The sequence below is a fragment of the Coenobita brevimanus genome, chromosome 104, assembly GCF_032717465.1.
Source record: "Coenobita brevimanus isolate Jiangsu-jjx chromosome 104, ASM3271746v2, whole genome shotgun sequence".
Taxonomy (NCBI): Eukaryota; Metazoa; Arthropoda; class Malacostraca; order Decapoda; family Coenobitidae; genus Coenobita; species Coenobita brevimanus.
Genome location: NC_137057.1, coordinates 44,948,636 through 44,966,088, shown reverse-complemented (window position 1 = coordinate 44,966,088; position 17,453 = coordinate 44,948,636). Strand labels below are relative to the sequence as shown.

At 40.4% G+C, this 17,453-nt stretch overlaps 1 protein-coding gene and 1 pseudogene across 1 annotated transcript in view; both read right to left on the bottom strand.

Annotated features, from left to right (window-relative positions):
• Positions 1–4,244: 4,244 nt before the first annotated feature.
• Positions 4,245–17,453, bottom strand: part of LOC145415921 (synaptophysin-like) — a 37,178-nt gene continuing 23,969 nt past the window's right edge. Inside the window, exon 8 of the mRNA XM_080285030.1 lies at positions 4,245–4,473. The gene's annotated coding sequence lies outside the window, so the exon portion shown is untranslated. The remainder of the gene's footprint in view (positions 4,474–17,453) is intronic.
• Positions 15,937–16,055, bottom strand: LOC145416143 (5S ribosomal RNA; annotated as a pseudogene).

Here is a 17,453-nt window from a genome sequence, read left to right as displayed (position 1 = left end):
CTCCTTGATGGTACAATTTCCATAAAAGTCTTTGGTGTGGTACTGTGTCATATCTATCCATCTATTGCCAGACGCCATAATCCCGTAAGGGGTGGTCATTTGACTTTGAGTTATTTTACGGGGAGGGGCACAAACCCTCCACCAACCCACTTGTTGACACGTAGGGAGCATGTATGATTTGGTTATATGGTTACCACCCAGCGTTTTAAATGGTTTCTTGGCTTACAGGAAACCATTTGGCTTGTCACTCAATGTAAAGCCACCTGTAAAGGAAAGAAAAGCAATAAGAAGTGACAGGAAAGATGGGAGAAATAGGAAGAGAGGAGGACAGGCACAGAAAAAGAATTATGCTTTCATGACATCTAAATAGTTACTGTCCACCCATCCTTCTCTTTCCTGTATTGTGTCATATTACTGTATGATGATGTTTTGAGACACTGCAGATTTAGTAATCGTACTCAAATTCCGGGTGTTGGTGTCCTGCAGGGAGTGGGGATGGATTTCTTTGTGGATATTGCCCTTTGGAGAGTTCTGTTCCCTAACCCCCCCCCAAACAGGGAGAGACTACTGTACTATAAGTATAGATTAACTGGAAAATCAGCTTAACAGGTAACAATGGGGGTTTAAGAGTCAACTTTTATTATTTACTGCAACTATTACAGCAAAAAGAACATATAACCAGTACTGTATAACTATTTTCTATCTTATTTATCAATCAAAGTCTTAATCCTGGAGGGAATCCTGTTCTTTGCTATAAGCCTGTATAAGGCTTTCTTCCTTCCATCACACCCCCTTCTCGTCCTTGAGCCTCCTCTCTACTGCCACCTTATTCACACTCCTAGTCAATCTCTCACTCTCCTTTCACTATACATGGCCTAACCATCAAAGGGTATTCCTTATACTTATCCTCATGGATGACGTTATTTTATGCAAACACGTAAAAAAAATATTCATGGGGCATCACAAGCTTCTGGGGAAACTGACCATCAGCCTCCTGCACAATACTTTTGTGATCCTTTCTGCCTCCCAGTGTTAATTGTACCCATATACTGTACAGGCAGTCTTCATTATAAATAGCCCTTTCATTACATCATTATTTTTTTTGCATTAAGTACTCAGTCAATTAAAGAAAAATTGACTACTGAAGATCCATTGCTCTCTGTATCTATCTGGCTATCAGTATGAAAACTGACACTTAAGAACTCATCTCTCACTTGTAACAAGGACTGTAATGCTCTTCAGTGCACACCACTGAGCTCTATAATATGGAGCAGCTATCTCCGCAGTGAGCATGTAACTTTGGCTGCCACATTGAAACACCCGCACTCGTTGCCTTCACCATGGAAATGCAATTGGATCACTGTTCGTGGCTTGCTGTTGCTTACGTAAGCTAAGCAGTGGGCGATGGCACTATATTTTCTGAATTCATCAGCTGATTTCTAAAGGCATGGGTGTTGCGTGATAGTGCATAAACATCAATGCTGCCCTGGACCCCTAGTGGTGATTAAACAAACTACATGGTGCCTCCTATGAGAAACCCTTTCCATACTACAGAGCTCAGTCTCTCTCTTGGGAGCACGATAGCTCGGTGATTGGGTGTTGGGCTCGTAATCGTGAGGTTGCGAGTTCGCACCCCGCTCGGTGGCTGCTGTGCTGGGAGGGGTAGCGCTCTCCTGTAACCCTAGCAGGGCTATATGATCTGATGAGGTCTAGTAAAGTGATGGTCTTTGAGAGAGGTGAAGTTAGTGAATGTACAGCGAGGTTAGATGGTGAGGAATTGGAAAATGTGAGTACGTTTAAGTATTTGGGTAGTGTGATGAGTAAGGATGGAGGTTTGGAGGGTGAAGTGCTTGAAAGGGTACAGCAGGGAAGAAAGGTTGCTGGTTCCTTGAAAGCAGTGATAAGAAACAGGGAAGTGAGCATGGAAGTGAAAAAGTTACTACATGACAGTATTGTGATACCAACTCTAACGTACGGAAGTGAAGCTTGGACATTGTTGGAAGGACACAAGTCAAGAGTGAGAGCAGTGGAAATGAGTTATTTAAGAGGAGCCTGTGGAGTCACGTGGAGAGACAGGCTGACGAATGAGGATATAAAGGAGCGTTGTGGTGTGGATGTGGATGTGATAGGAAGCGTTATGAGGAACACACTGAGGTGGTTTGGCCATGTGGAGAGGATGGAGGGTGAAAGACTGACGAAGAGAGTGTATGTGAGTGAGGTGGAGGGGGGAAGAGGGAGGGGGAGGCCGAGGATGAGATGGAAGGATGGGGTGGAGAGGTATATGAGAGAGGGGGGTGTGAGTTGGGAGCAGGGCAGTGAAATGGCGGGGGACAGGGCGACTTGGAGGCGATTTGTTTGTGGCCACCCCAAACGGGATTGAGGCGTCTGGCAATAGATAGATAGATAGATAGGTCTAGCTTGGGGATTAATCCCATCTCTCTCTCTCTCTCTCTCGTAACATTTAACAAGATGGCACTGATATAATCCAGTATCTCCATTGACTGGCTAAACAAACGTCCCTAAACTCCCTCTCTATTTTCTAAAAGGAGAATGGAGGGCTGCACAATACAAGCCACTTGTCTGGATTCCACACAGTACATGTTGCAATGAGCCTGGGCCAGGAATAACAGTAACATTCTTTTGTTCTGTTCTACATTTTATTTGCTCATAAATTAATAACAAAGATCTCAACATCTTCCTCATCATTCAAACCTTTTACCCATCAATCTTTTACCCCTTCAATCTGATGATGTGTTTTATACAATGTTTAGTTTTTGCTGCCTCTAGACCATTCCATTTAACTTAGGAAATACTTCTTGTATTGAAGGGGTTCAAGGGGTTAAGGAAAAATATAGGGAAGCTCCTTCATTTCAAAATGTATTTCCTAAGCTATACAAAATGTTTAAAAATTGAAAACATCATCAGGTTGAAGTGGTTACAATTACTAAGCAAATAAAAAAATGAAAATATGCACAAACTTACAATAATTACACATGTTGGCTACTGGAAAAAAACAAAAAAACAAAAGTGCAGATGTATATACATACAAAATACAGGTGAAACAGACCTAACAACCTTCATATTTAACAATTATATGGGTGCTCATATAGGGTAAACAAAAACTGTTATCTCTGGGAAGGAAGGAAATAATCTCAAAATTAATATAAGTGCAAATTCAGATCTTACTCTAAAAAAATAAAAATAACAGGCAATTCTATTTTATCCCCTCTGAGGTGTGAGGGACCAAGGCTAAGCTATGATAGTCCAGTACAGATTATCCTCCATATACAGTATACGAAAGATGTTTTCCAAAATTTTGCAACTATTTATTCATTTACTTACTTATATATATATATATATATATATATATATATATATATATATATATATAACTGGTGCTGTAAAATGGGGAAAATAGGCAAATCACCTTTACAGGTATCATTGAAACTTTAAGTGACATTATTTCTGAAACATACGGAGGAAATACTGGCAAAAATGTACACATATACCAAAATCAAACTTTTTATACCCTTTTTTCAGTACAACTGGTGCTGTAAACTGGGTGGGGAATTGGCAAATTACGGCAGCTCTATAGGTATCAATGAATCTTTATGTGGCAGTATTTCTGTATCCCACTGAAGAATTAACAGCATAAAATGAACACTGAATGGCAACATATAATGGGGACTTCCTGTACTGTGCACTGAAGGATAGATGGTCAGCCTGTTTCCTTTGGTGGTATTACATTTACAAAAACTTTCAATCTACAAATGAGAATGAAAACTATCAGAATGGCTACTTCCTTTAGTGGAGTTCTATTTATCTACAGCCAGATGCCTTAATTCAGAAGGGGGTGGCTATGAACATATCACTTCTACATCAACCTGTCCTCTGTCATCCAGCTGCCTTCTCTTCAACTCATCACTTTCACTCCATACCTGTCTCTACCCCATCCCTCCAACCTCCACCTCCCCCTCTCTCCCTCCACCTCATTCACATACCCTCTACTAGTCAATCTCTCAAACTCTACTTGCTCCACGTGGCCAAAACATCTCTGGGTACCCTTCCTAACACTTTCCAGTACATTCACATGAAGACCATGATGCTCCTGAACTTTTTTACATTTGATAAAGTACTGTAATGTGTTTCTCTGTGGTCTTATAAAAAAGCAAATACATAATGATAACAGCAATGGTAAACTGGACTTATACAGTAGACTATAATGAAAGTAACATAGAAAAAAAAAAAGTGAGTTTTACGCCAGGTACCCCTTTTTTGGACAAGGGCTAAGGCGTTGCCCCTGGGTAGAGGACTTTGGTTTGGAGCGTGTAGCATTTTATGACTGGATGCCCTTCCTGATGTCTACCAATGACCCTTGGGTGGATTCGATCCTCCGACCCTACGGTCAGAGCAGAGCGCTCTAACCCACTGAGCCACGGCTGCTACATCTTGAGCCAAAATGAATGCTTGTTCCTGCATATACAGTAAAACCTTATTACGTTGGCACTTGTTAACCTGTCAATTTTTGGTGCCAGAATGGTTATGCGCTTGGTGCTTTAAAGTATAACTAGGAATCTTCTGACTTATATAAAATTAATTCTAAGCTGAGTCACCTACCATAATGTCATACTACAGTAAGTGTCATGCCAAGTCATCTACCATTCCTGTCACCTGTTAAATGTCAACAGAAGTGTCAGTCCCCACCTGCAGTGCTGCTAAGTGTTATTACACTGTCAAATATAGTAGTGACCTGTACACTTTTATGAGCAGATAATATATTAGTATTGTCTATCTGCAAAATCAGTAGTTACCTGTACACATATACTGTAATGTATTAGTGCTATATGAAAGTGGTAGGACATAAATGGGGGAAAAGTGCCTTGGTAAGTCAGCATTTTGTTAATTCCAAGAGGTCAGAGTTGCTAGAGCCCCATAAGTTCAGATTTTCAAGGTTTTACTGCATAATAAGGTGCTGAGGAGGGATGCCTTCAATGACAATGAAAGCTCCACTGCCCAGTTATACAGGTCCTTTAACTCCTTCACTTCAAAACCAACTTAAATAAAGTTCATAGACTGCCACTAATGACAACTGCAGATAAATACAGTTCTACTTTTACTTTGTCCAAGTCCAAAACCAACTCCGATAAAGTTCACAACCAACTAAAATACATAAGCAAGTCCTCATTATACCTCTGCAATGTGTTCCAGATTTCAAATTTTTTCATAGAACTGGTACTGTGAACTGTAGAAAACTGACAAGTAAGCTTAACAAGCAGCAATGCAACTTCGATAGGCAATTTTTCTCTAATGTACTAAATACTTATTAGGAAAAAAAAAAAAAAAAAAAAAAAAAAAAAGTGACATAATGAGGCCTTTCTGTAATAATCATGTCCTATAATACAATGGAAAAGACACTTCAGGTAACACACTTCAGGTAATGTGACTGACCAAGCAGCACTCATATTTACTTCCAGATTAGATTTTAATCCTTTCACTGTTTTTGATGCACTTCATTTTATTTTGGCTGTCACTAGGTAATTTGTACTCAGCTGAAGGAGATTTTAGCTCTACCAGGTTAACAGAGATAGTTTTGAAATCAATGACTAGATTTCTATCCATCCATATATCCATCCATTACTGCCCCATCAGTGGAAGATCCCAGAGCTGGGCTACTTGTCCAGACATTTACGGCAAGAGTGACCCATTGCTCATCCCCTTATCTGGATGATGTGAACCAAAATCCCCGATGAGACCTTAATAGGACACACTCGGTTGGAGTGCCTTAACTTGGTAGACCACTAGGCTTTCAATCATCATCAGATTAAAATGATCTACATGTATACTTATCTATCTATCTATAGCCAGATGCATAATTTTGGGATGGGTGGTAACAAATAAATTACTTCCACGTCACCCTGTCCTCTACTATCAGGCAGCCATCTCTTTGACCTGTATTCTCATATCTCCTATCCCTCCATCTCATCCTTGGTCTCCCCCCCCAAACCCCCTCAATCTAATTCACGTTACTCTCCTAGTCAGTCTTTTTAGGTGCCCTGAATGTAATACCTAAGTGCATCAATAACAGCAAAAAGGTTGTTATCATTGGCACACACACAAAAACAGGAAGCAAGGGTATCTCCCCTAAGTTGAATAATATTGTTTGCTGGCAGCAAGAGTAAATGGAAAAAGACATCCCTGCATAAAAGGGGATAATTATCTTGCAGATAAACATGCAGTAGTTAACAGCCAATCCCACATTACACCATGCAGGGTGGTAGGGACCAAGGCTAGGTTACAACAGCTCAGTTCACTGAAGGATAGAAGCTCAGCCTACCTCACTGGCGAATAATGCATGAGTGAAAGCCTTCAGTCACTTATTGTGAACTAAATCTATGAAAAGCCATCACTCCAACTAGGTATTCTAACTACTGGACAATGAGGCCTTAATAAAGTTCAATATCATCTACAGCATACCCTACTGCCACTATACACCACTGTATAAAAATATCACTTGTAAATAAAAATGAAAGAGATGCTTCAACCATTGTAAATATTCATTACAAATCATAATGGAAAAAAAAAAAAAAATCAGGTAATATGACAGTTAACCTCCTTGTTACCAACTGACACAGGCTGCGTCCAACCACAAGCAAGTACTTGGGACACAGTCCTGGGTACCCATGACCACACACTGAGAGACTCCCGTCACCGCACTATTCCCACGCGCTTGATAGTTCATAACAATTTATCCTGACACCCTTATTTATGCTTCGATAATTGTAATTTTTTTTTCAACGAAATCCTGAATAAATGTACTTGCATGTGGTGCTGTAAAAAAGATCAGCCAAATGTAAATTATATCTTAATTTACTTTTTACTTCATTTTTTTCAGTTTTCTCTCATAGAAATATAATTTTATGGTAAATGTTACTGAGAAAAAGTTATTGGGAATTTACTTGGCTACATTTTGGTGTATACAGAAATACTGTAGGTCAATTAGGGCTGATGTTACGATGCGTGAAAGGAAATTATCTTATGCTCGAGTAAGGCTCGTAGCACACTTACTGACAGTGGGGCGACGTTGGGTGCAAGGTGGGTTGAGCGCGGCAGAGGAATACATGAGGACACAAGGAGTGCTTTGTTTTCGTCCAGAAATTGACGCAAAAAAAAAAAAAAAAAAACAGGGGCCATTTTCTTCGATGCAACTGGTGTCGAATGGTAATGAGTGGTTGAAATGTGCGCAGACGCAGCCTGCGTCATCTGGTAATGAGCGCATGAAATTTGCACTATATCCATAAACACGAAAGGGTTAATGACGGGCGTCACAGGCCAGACTATATGCAAATTTCCACCCAGACCAAATCTATTCTTGCTACTACCAATTTTATTTAGTTAAGAAGTCCTACAGGTCTGAGAGTGCTACCAGACATAGTTAGCACAAATAATGTACAGGTGAATATTACTGTAGTAAATATGCAGAAAGAAATGGTAAGAAATAAGGTGCAGAGGACCCTACTAAGCTACTGGTCCTTTCAGTCTGACAATTTATTTTTTCATCTTATTCTTGCTGCCTTCAGATGATTTTATGTAACTTAAAGGGCACCTTTCAATCTGTAGGGGTCAGACTTGACTTCAATAAACCCCCATCCATATGAAAGGTCTTTATTAAGCTGAATAACCAGCATGAGTAAACTACAATGGACATCACCTGGATTCAAAGGGATGAAGTACTAAATGAAGAAAGGTGCTGTCTATGGAAAAAGGTGCTAGGAAGCCCACTAAATCCTTACAGGGGGGGGGGAAAAAAAAGCAATAACCAACTACATTTTACACACTTTGAGGTGCAGGGCCCTGAGGCTACACTACCATAGTCTAATACATTTAAGGGTAGATGCCCAGTCTACTTCCCTAGGTGGCATTACACAATTAAACTCCATTTACCTCTTGGAAATCAAACCAATGCAAGGCTGTTACTCTGACTGGAGCAATCTAACCACTACAACACCAAGCATCTTAAAAATACAGGCTCTAGTTTATCAATCACAATTTACCCTCAGCTGGAATGGTCACTCAAAACATATAATACAGTAAAGCCTCAATAAGTGTTCACTCTATGTCATGATTTTAGATAAGTGGGAATGGTCACATTCTCTAAGTTTTAAAACATAATTCAGAATATTCTGACATACAAAAGTAACTGTCTAGCCAAGTCAGAATGTACTGTAATTGACGTTTATTGGAATGCCTCCTCTGTCACCTCCATCACTGCTGAAGAGGATGCCTCTCTATCTGGTTGTGCTAATATAAGCAGCCACCTCCAGTGCCTGGTTATACAACATCCCTCAACTCCCTCCCCGTCCCCCAAAGGTTAAGTGGTGAACAGTAGAAGGACACCTTCAGGTTGCAGGCCACCAACTTCATGTCCAAGAGCCTGAGGCCACATCTTCATTACTGTCCGTGTTATCTACTATGAAATCAATGTAAGTGTTAATCCTCAACTGCAGTGTTGGTAAGTTTTCCTTGTCAAAACTAATAGTTATCTGTGCATGTGTTTTGATCAATAACTTAATGTTGTTTGAATGTCGTAGGAAGCAACCAGGGAAAAAATTTGGTCCTGTACACACATTATGGACCAATACTGTTTCAATATTTTTTTTTTTTTTTTCATGGGAAGAAGGAACCAAAGGCTGGGCCCTCATGAACGTTCCTTCCAAGAAAAACAAAAACAATACAAAAGAGAGCCAAGTTCAAGATCCATTCATTACTGGTAGGATACAGCTGAGTGAAAGATGTCTTAATATCTCAGAATTTTAGAACAGTATCAGAAAGACCAAAATCCAATATATTCCAGATTATCAAGGTTTTACTGTATTAATCATTATTCATTCACAACTTTTAACACTTAAATTACGGTCACTAACGGTTAGGCCACTTCTTCTACTATAGTAAGTCCTTTCTTTATACTACTGGTGTCTTACAGAAAGAATAAACATAAGGCAAATTTGCACTAGGTAAATATTGCTTAATCTCTTCAATATAATGACAAACTTTTATTCTTGCTATTATCGGTTGATCATAACTAACATATAAAGGATCTCCACTAGTGAAGAGGTTAATGGTAGATGTATGTAACCTTTGCAGTTTAAAAAGTATCCCATTCTGAAGAATACTGATTGTAGTAGTAGTTGCAACCCAGGATCATCTGAATGTAAACTTCATGGACTGGAGGCTGAAGCAGCTCTTCTTCCACAGTCCACCACCTTCCTTTTGGGCGATGGGGAGGGATCTGAGAGATGTTTGCATATCTGGGCAGCTTCAGTACTGCCATCTTGGTGCCACCACATAAAGGCATCTCTCTCCAGCACCAATCTAGAGATAGCAAGAATAAAACTGAAAACCTGTCACTGCACTGATGAGGTTAACCTTTCAGCTGCAGTTGGCACAATTGGGTATTTTGTTCAGGCTATGAAAAGAAGATTTTGTTCAACTAAAACAATAGCAGTCAAAAGCTTCACAAAATTATCTTAGGGGATTGAATTTCTGCTATTAATGCAGTTAGGAATTCTATTTAGGTTAACAATACACTAATGTTCATTCAAGAAATGTCTACTCCCCCCCCCCCAAAAAAAAAGAATGGTTAAGATACAGCCTTCAATAACCCCTTCCATACAAGAGGTATCCCTTAAAACTATAAAAAGCTGTCAGGTTTTAGCAGGAATAAAATATAAAATAAGTGACTGGACTGAAGAGGTTTACCCAGTCCTACTTTCCACTAATAAAATGGGTGAGCAGGATTCTAAAAAGAAAATCCCAAACTAGAACTACTACACAGTGCTCAAAGGTGAGAAAAAATAAGGGGGGGGGGGGGGGGAATTTGCAACAGTTTTAACCTCTTCAGTCTAAATCTACTTATCTACCTATCCATTACTAAACACCTTGATCCTTTAAGGGGTAAATTATACTTTAACATTTAACTTCTGCAACCTCCAGATGATTTTGTTATCTACAGAGACTTACTCAAGTATCAGGTGAATCCACTGACTATGATTTTATATATATATATATATATATATATTATTCAAGTTGCTGACAGTTTTATTTAAGTTGAGGAAGAGCCTAACAGTGAGATTTTATGAAGGATGTATCTAACCCCTTCAATTTAAAGTCTCCCCTCAGCTGACATTTTTACATTTTGCTCAATTTACTTGATGACAATCTTTATTCACAATGATAAAGGATCCCTCATTGTGAAGGAGCTAATGATGGTTATATCTAACCTCTCCAGTTCTAAAAGTCTCTCCTGAGCAGAATTTAATAATGTGGAGGGAAAAAAAAAAAAAAAAAAAAAAAAAAAAAAACTGGATTGATGTGGTGTATCAGTTACAAGTTCACAGTCAGTCCTCACCTAGTCTACGATGTGTGCAGGCAAAATACTACTTTAAGTGAAATAACTTTTAACTCTCTAGCTTATACCAGACAATTTTATTCACCTGGGAATGAGTCACACAGGCCTGAGAGTGTTAATACTGTCACCATTAACCCTCTCATGGTCAGGACAACTCTAGTACAGTATTATTCCATGCCAACTAATTTCATTCAGGTGTAGGGTGAGTCACAGGAACCTGAGTTGTAAGTGCGACATACTTCTGATGCATGACTGAGGAGTAACCATCATCATTGTCGTCATTATCAACATCACCACTGTTGTCATCATCATCACTGTTGTCGTTGTCGTCATCATCTAATCCCATACTGCTATACATAAACAGGAGCCTAGGGGCATGGGGCTAGGCTACTCAGTCCTGACATTTATGGCAAGGGTGACCAGCTAGGGAGCAATAAGTACTAAAAACACACATTTCTGACTTCAAAGCAATTTTACAATGCAGCAAAAGAAACTTGAAGTGAAGAACATAGTGCTAACTCATCAACAAAACTAAACAGCATTAATGACACAACTTTGAACTAAAAATAGCTACAGTATATCATTGACCCCTTCAATCCGATGACCTGTTTTCCTTTCTATTCTTGGCGACACAATGATTTTATTCAGCTCCTGGAAAGACCTTCTGAGCTGGAGGAGTTAGTTTTGGAGAGAGTTTTGAGCTGGAGGAGTTAGCTTTGAAGAGTTGGAGGGGTTGGCTTTAGAAAGTCAGAGATGGAGGTGTCAGCTCTAAAGAGACTTTTGAAACTGGAGGTGTTAGCTTTGGAGAGATGTTTTGAGCTGGAGGAGTTAGCTTTAGAGAATTTTTTGAGCTGGGGGAGTTAGCTTTGGAGACTTTCTTGAATGTAGATATGGCCTCCATTAACTCCTTCACTATTACTGGTCCTTCCCAAGCTGAATAAAATCATCAGAAGGCAAGAATTAAATGAAAGAGACATCCCGGACCTAGTGGGTTAACAATATAGGCCAGATTTCACAAACACACTTATGATTAGTTCCCCATCATAACTACACTATGTTTTTGTAGGAAAGACAAGTGAAAGAGAGTGTAGAAGCTTACAATCTGTCTTGTCCATCCTAGAACAACAAATCTGGACTGCGCAAATACCTTTTTTACCCCACCTTGTGGTGAACAAAAAATGATTTTTTTTCTTTAGTATTTGTTTACTATAAACTTAAAGATAAACATTCAGGGCATCACCTGGTGAAAAAAAAAGAATAATCTCTCTCTCCGTCTTTGCATAGGGCCATGTGTAAGTATACGTAGGGGAGCAGTGGAAAAAAAAAAAAAAAAATGTCTGTTTACTATAAACCTGAAGATAAACATCCAGGGCATCATCTGGAGAAAAAAAAAAACTCTCTCCATCTTCGTGTAGCCCCGTGCGTAAGTTTGTGTAGTGGTGGAGTAGTTAACAGTGATACACAGCCAGCACAACCTGAGCTGTGGCTCGAAATCTACGGGTTAGAGGAAGGAAAAGAAAAGGAGAGTGCACAACCTTACAGTGTGTTTTGTTCCTTCTAGAAAAGCAAAAGGGTTATAAGTTTTGTGGGGAGGACATGGGGAAGAAGACTACAAACCCTTCTGAAGTCCACTGTTCCTTCGAGAAAAATAAACCTGTGTTACAAGATGTTTTTCTATGGAGGGCAAGGGAAGGAGAGTGCAGAGCCTTCCCATGTCTGTCATTCTCCCTGGAAAAAACAAATCTGAGTTACCCACGAGAACTAATGGTAAGTCTATTTGTGCACTGGAATCAAGGAAGATACAGCAGATCCTTCTAATTGACCTCCTCCTCCTCCTCTTGCCTGATGTAAGGTTGGATTGTCAGGTGACTTGGAACAGCTCCCCCAGCAGACCTAGTGTGTGGAAAACTGGGTTAATGATCGAAGAAGAAGAAAAGAAGAAGAAGAAGAAGAACAAGAAGGATGGTGGTGGTGTTAATGATCGAGGAAGAAAAGAAGAAGAATGGTGGCAGGTGGTAGTGGTGGTGGTGGTGGTTTGGACTGGGGCCTGTACTCTCGTCCAGTAAGGAGGCTCCCTAGCACCTCTTCCTTGGTGGTTTATTTCTGGATATGATTGGCTGACATCCTTTGGTACATTACTTATGCCAAGTATGGCAATACTGGAAGGAGTTATATAACACAGAAGGGTGATCATTCCCATTCTTTTAACTACCACCCAATAGCTTTAACATCTTGTTTCAAAATTCTTCAAATGTATTCTTAACAAAAAAAATTTTCAAGCATATTTCCTATCATAACCTTCTATTTAATCATCAGTAAGGGTTCTGCCAGAGACGCTCCATTGGCGATCTTCTCACCTACTTTTCAGACTCCAGGTCGTCCTCCTTTTGGGACTTTGGCGAGACCTTTGCCACTGCACTTGACAACTCAAAGGCTTTCAATCGAGTCTGGCATAAATCTTTAATTTCAGAACAGCCCTCTTACAGTTTCTATCCTTCTATCTGTGCTTCCCTTCTGGTCATTCTATAGCACCTGTTGTAGACAGCCACCGTTCTTCTCCTAGAGCTATCCATTGTGGTGGTCCTCTGGGCTCAGTCCTATCACCCTCTTCCTTTTCTTCATCAATGATCTTCTAATGTACACTCACATGCTGATGACTCTACCCTTCACCGTTCCATTTGTTTCCCACGGCATCATCTCAGCAGTTACTTCAACAAACAAGGGATGAGGCTAAGGCACACCTAATGTCTTAACTTGGCTCATATCTCTGATTAGTGTAAAATTAATCTTGTTTTTAATCAATCAAAAAATCAGTTCTTACATCTATCAACCTCATAGAAACTTCCACAGAAGTATCCTCTATTTCTTAACAATATCCAACTCAATCCAGCATCATCTTACATACTTGGGGGTTTCATTCTCTTGGGATTTATCTTGGAAGGATTATACTACCTATCTTGTAAAAACTGCTTCCAAGATACAGTCTTAGGTGTGCTGAGCTGACTCTATACCTTCTTTACCCCTGCACAGTTGTTGACTTTATACACAGGTTATATTCAGTTCGCTCCTTTGTAGAGCACAACTCTCATTTGTGGGTGGGCTCCCTACATACAACCTTTCTCAACAAGGTGGAGTCTAGGCTTTTCACTTCATTAACTTTCCTCCTCTTACTCGCTACCTTCAACCCCTGTTTCTTCGCCGCACTATTGCATCTTTATCTCATTTCTATCACTATTTCAACAGTCACTGCTCCTTTGAACTGTCTGCTTGCATCCCTCCACTGTTATGGCAGGTGCATAGCACCCATGTTGTAACAAACTCTCATCCACTTTCTGTCCAACTCTCTAATGCATGAGTTAATCATTACTCCCAGTCCTTCATGTATTCGACAAGTCAACTCTCAAACTGTCTCCCTCTGTCTGTATTTCCTACTGCCTAAGATATCCTGTCTTAAAGCAGTGTGTCCAGGCATCTCGCAATGAACGGGTCTTGAATTTCTCTCTCTCTCTCTCTCTTTTTATTTCTTGGAGGGAATCATTTGTGGGCTCCTGGCCTCTGGTTCCTTCTTCCTTGCTTTAAAAAAAAAAAAAAAAAAAAAAAAAAAAAAAAAAAAACTTAGGAAAAGATGTTAGGGAACTTCCTTAACCCCTAAACACTGGGCAATCTTTGGCTCCGTCGTAGTTCTGTAACCAATATGATTCACCGAACTGATATATCACTGATATTTGTATTTCTACTGATACCGATATCTACTGCCGATATCGGATATGGATGGAAGAAAGATTTTTATTGAAGATTTCGTTCACTGTTTTGCCCGATTCATTGTGAATGAATGTTGTTAACCTGACACTGTTTTGCACCTTAATAAAGTGTTACTGAAAACTATTAAAGGTTCATTATAAGTGGGTAGGCGGGAAAGGAGAAAAGAAAAAGAGAGAAGAGCTGAAGGCCGAAAGCAACATGTTGAGAGTGAGGTATTCCGCTTCTGGTGGTGTGTAACTGTGGCGACTGTGTGGGTTTATGTACAGTTGCAGACATATGAAACAGAAACACCCCGCCCACCAGCGAGGTGGTGTATTGCTCACCGCATCTGGTAACACTTATTGGTATGGAACTTAACCAGGTTTAATTCGGTCGCTAGGACGAACCGAACGCGGTGATCATTGCTGCTGTGCGCAGTTATTGGTGGTAATAAAAAAGTAATGTTTGGTCAGAAAATATACTGATGATAGTAAGTTTTTTTAATGTTGTCACACAATAACACCCTCTACATAATGGCAGTTATTATGAATGATATGGATTTCATGAGTGGTTTAGTTTCAAGTCATGAACCATGCAACAGTTAATAATTCATCATATAAGTCATAGTTATCAGCTTCCCCACAGCTATCAATGAACAGAAAATTATCGTGACGCCCATCCTCCCTACCGTGAACCTGACATTGGTAGACCTCTGAAATTGAAGCAAGTTCACTACATACAGGAGGTGGCGCCACAGGGGCGGCAGGGTGGGGGTTGGGGACCTGGGAGACAGGAGGAGGGAGGTGGGTGAGGAATGGGGCAATAGTGGTTGAACTGGGGGCTAGAGGAGGGGGGGGGGAGTAATGGGGTAAGGGAAGGTGGACTTTGGTAGACGACAGGACCTACAGTGGGAGGGATAGATTACAAAGTGATGACTGGGCCAATGCAATGTTTCATGGAGAATATGGAATTTTACAGTCAGACCATGAACATTATGCTGACATTGCCAGATGTTGTTATTGACAGTCATGGTTTGTAATAATTCACGATGCACTTTCACTGGATGGCTCAGTACCCCTGTATTATGACTATGGTGACAATTTGGTAATGTGGTAGGTGGTGGCGATTATCATCCACTCACTTGATGCAGTGCTGCCTACTTCTTCCTTAGCCTTTATCATTCTTTTTCTGTGCCTGCCCTCCTCTCTTCCTATTTCTCCCATCTTTCCTGTCACTACTTAATGCTTTTCTTTCTGTTACAGGTGGCTTTACATTGAGTGACAAGCCAAATGGTTTCCTGTAAGCCAAGAAACCATTTACAACACTGAGTGGTAACCATATAACCAAACCATACGTGCTCCCTACGTGTCAAGTGGGTAGGTGGAGGGTTAGTGCCCCTCCCTGTAAAACAAATAACTCAGAGTCAAATGGCCACCCCTTACGGGATTATGGCGTCTGGCAATGGATGGATGGATGGATCGTTTCTATTTGCTTTATATTATTTGTTTTTGTATTGGTAAGTAGATAGTTACGAGATGTGTTTATGATATGTTAAAATAATGTACATGACAATATTACATGTCTAACCAACTGATTTAGTAAACATACAATATACAGATAAATATAGTAGATAGAGATATAAATCAATGATTAGGGAGGAGAATAATTCATTCATCATTCATTCATTGCCGGACGCCATGTATCCCAAACGGGATGGCCAAGGGCTTAGAGTTAATTGTTTTACAGGGAGGGGCACTAATCCTCCACCAACCCCACTTGACAAGTAGGGATGCCAACAGCATCTGGTGTTCCCAGGCGGTCACCCATCCAAGTACTAACCAGACCCAATGTTGCTTAACTTCGCTGATCGGACGGGAAGCGGTGTACTCAACGTGGTATAGGAGAATAATGATTATATTATTTAACTTGTAAGTATGAAGAAGATCCATGAAGAATGAGGTAGGAGACAGCCAGGTCAAAAGTAGGTGGGGTGGGGTGATGCGCTTCAAGGCCAAACTGATACCAGAATCAGTATCACTTTCCCCACTACTATTGCTCACTTCACTGTCATTCTTGGGCATGTACTCCTCATCAGAGTCACTCACAGTTATGTCAGATTGTGTTTCATTATCATCAGACACTTCTATGTCACTATCAAAGTCAGATTCATTGCTGTAGGACGCCATGGCACAGAAGTAAATCAAAAAGCACTGACACATTCGGCTGCTTGAAAAACACTACAGCATGCTCTCACACACTTTCCCGCAGTACCACCACTGTTGCTAAGCTAGCGACAGTCCCCTTACCAAGAAGCATTATCTGGCTATATTATATCACGTGGTATAGGGCATTATACATACCAAATTCAAAATTTATGGGGAACAATGACCTACACAACATATCTGAGTCATTTTCATAAAACTATGCCCCATGGCAGGGGAGTTCAGCATCAGTGACAAACATGCCATATGTCATCACACATGGGATCACAAAGCACCCAAACCGAGGAAGAGGAAGCCCAATAGGCCCCTATAATGATCGTGAGTACCCTAGTACTCACGATCGTATTCGGTTCCGCTTCCGATATTTCATTCTGAGTACGGGGGTATACATTTCGGAAATTCGGTAAAGATGGGGTTAATACTGTACTGGTAATACAAAGGTCATGGTTGGCAAGTGTGAGGGAGGTAATGCTGTGGTATAAGAGGTGTGGCCTTGTGCTGTGTGAAAAGGAGAGTTGAGAGAAATTCTACCCTGTGTACAATTTGTAATAGAAGGGTCCAACAAAGATGTAGTGGTGTTACTGGTAGACTGGAAACGTCAGACCTTTTCACTGTGCAATACAATATGTAGGGGCATCCAGGCTATGACTGACAATGAAAGTACTGAGTGGTGAGACAGATCAGAGGCTAACTATACTGCTAGCATGAGAAATAGATGAAAGAGGAGCTCTCCTTCCATGCCAAGAGTTCCCTACAAAACATGTTAGAAGTGTTATGTTGTATGACAGAACAACTTGGTCTATAAAAGAAGAAAATACATGCAGAAAGGAATGCTGATGGGAGTGTTGAGATGGATGGGTTGGGCTTCAATGAGCAACAGAACTGAGAATAAAGTGCTGCAATAGAGATTTGGCATAAGAAACAACGGTAAGCTGATGCAAACCAGTAGGCTGAGATGGTCTGGACAAACTGAGGGAAGAGACGGATGACTGGCTGAGGAGGGTTAAGAGTGTGAACGTGGATGGAAGAGTTTATAGAGGAAGACTGGGAAAGATAGGGGGTTAGATCCTGAGTGGAGTTCTCTG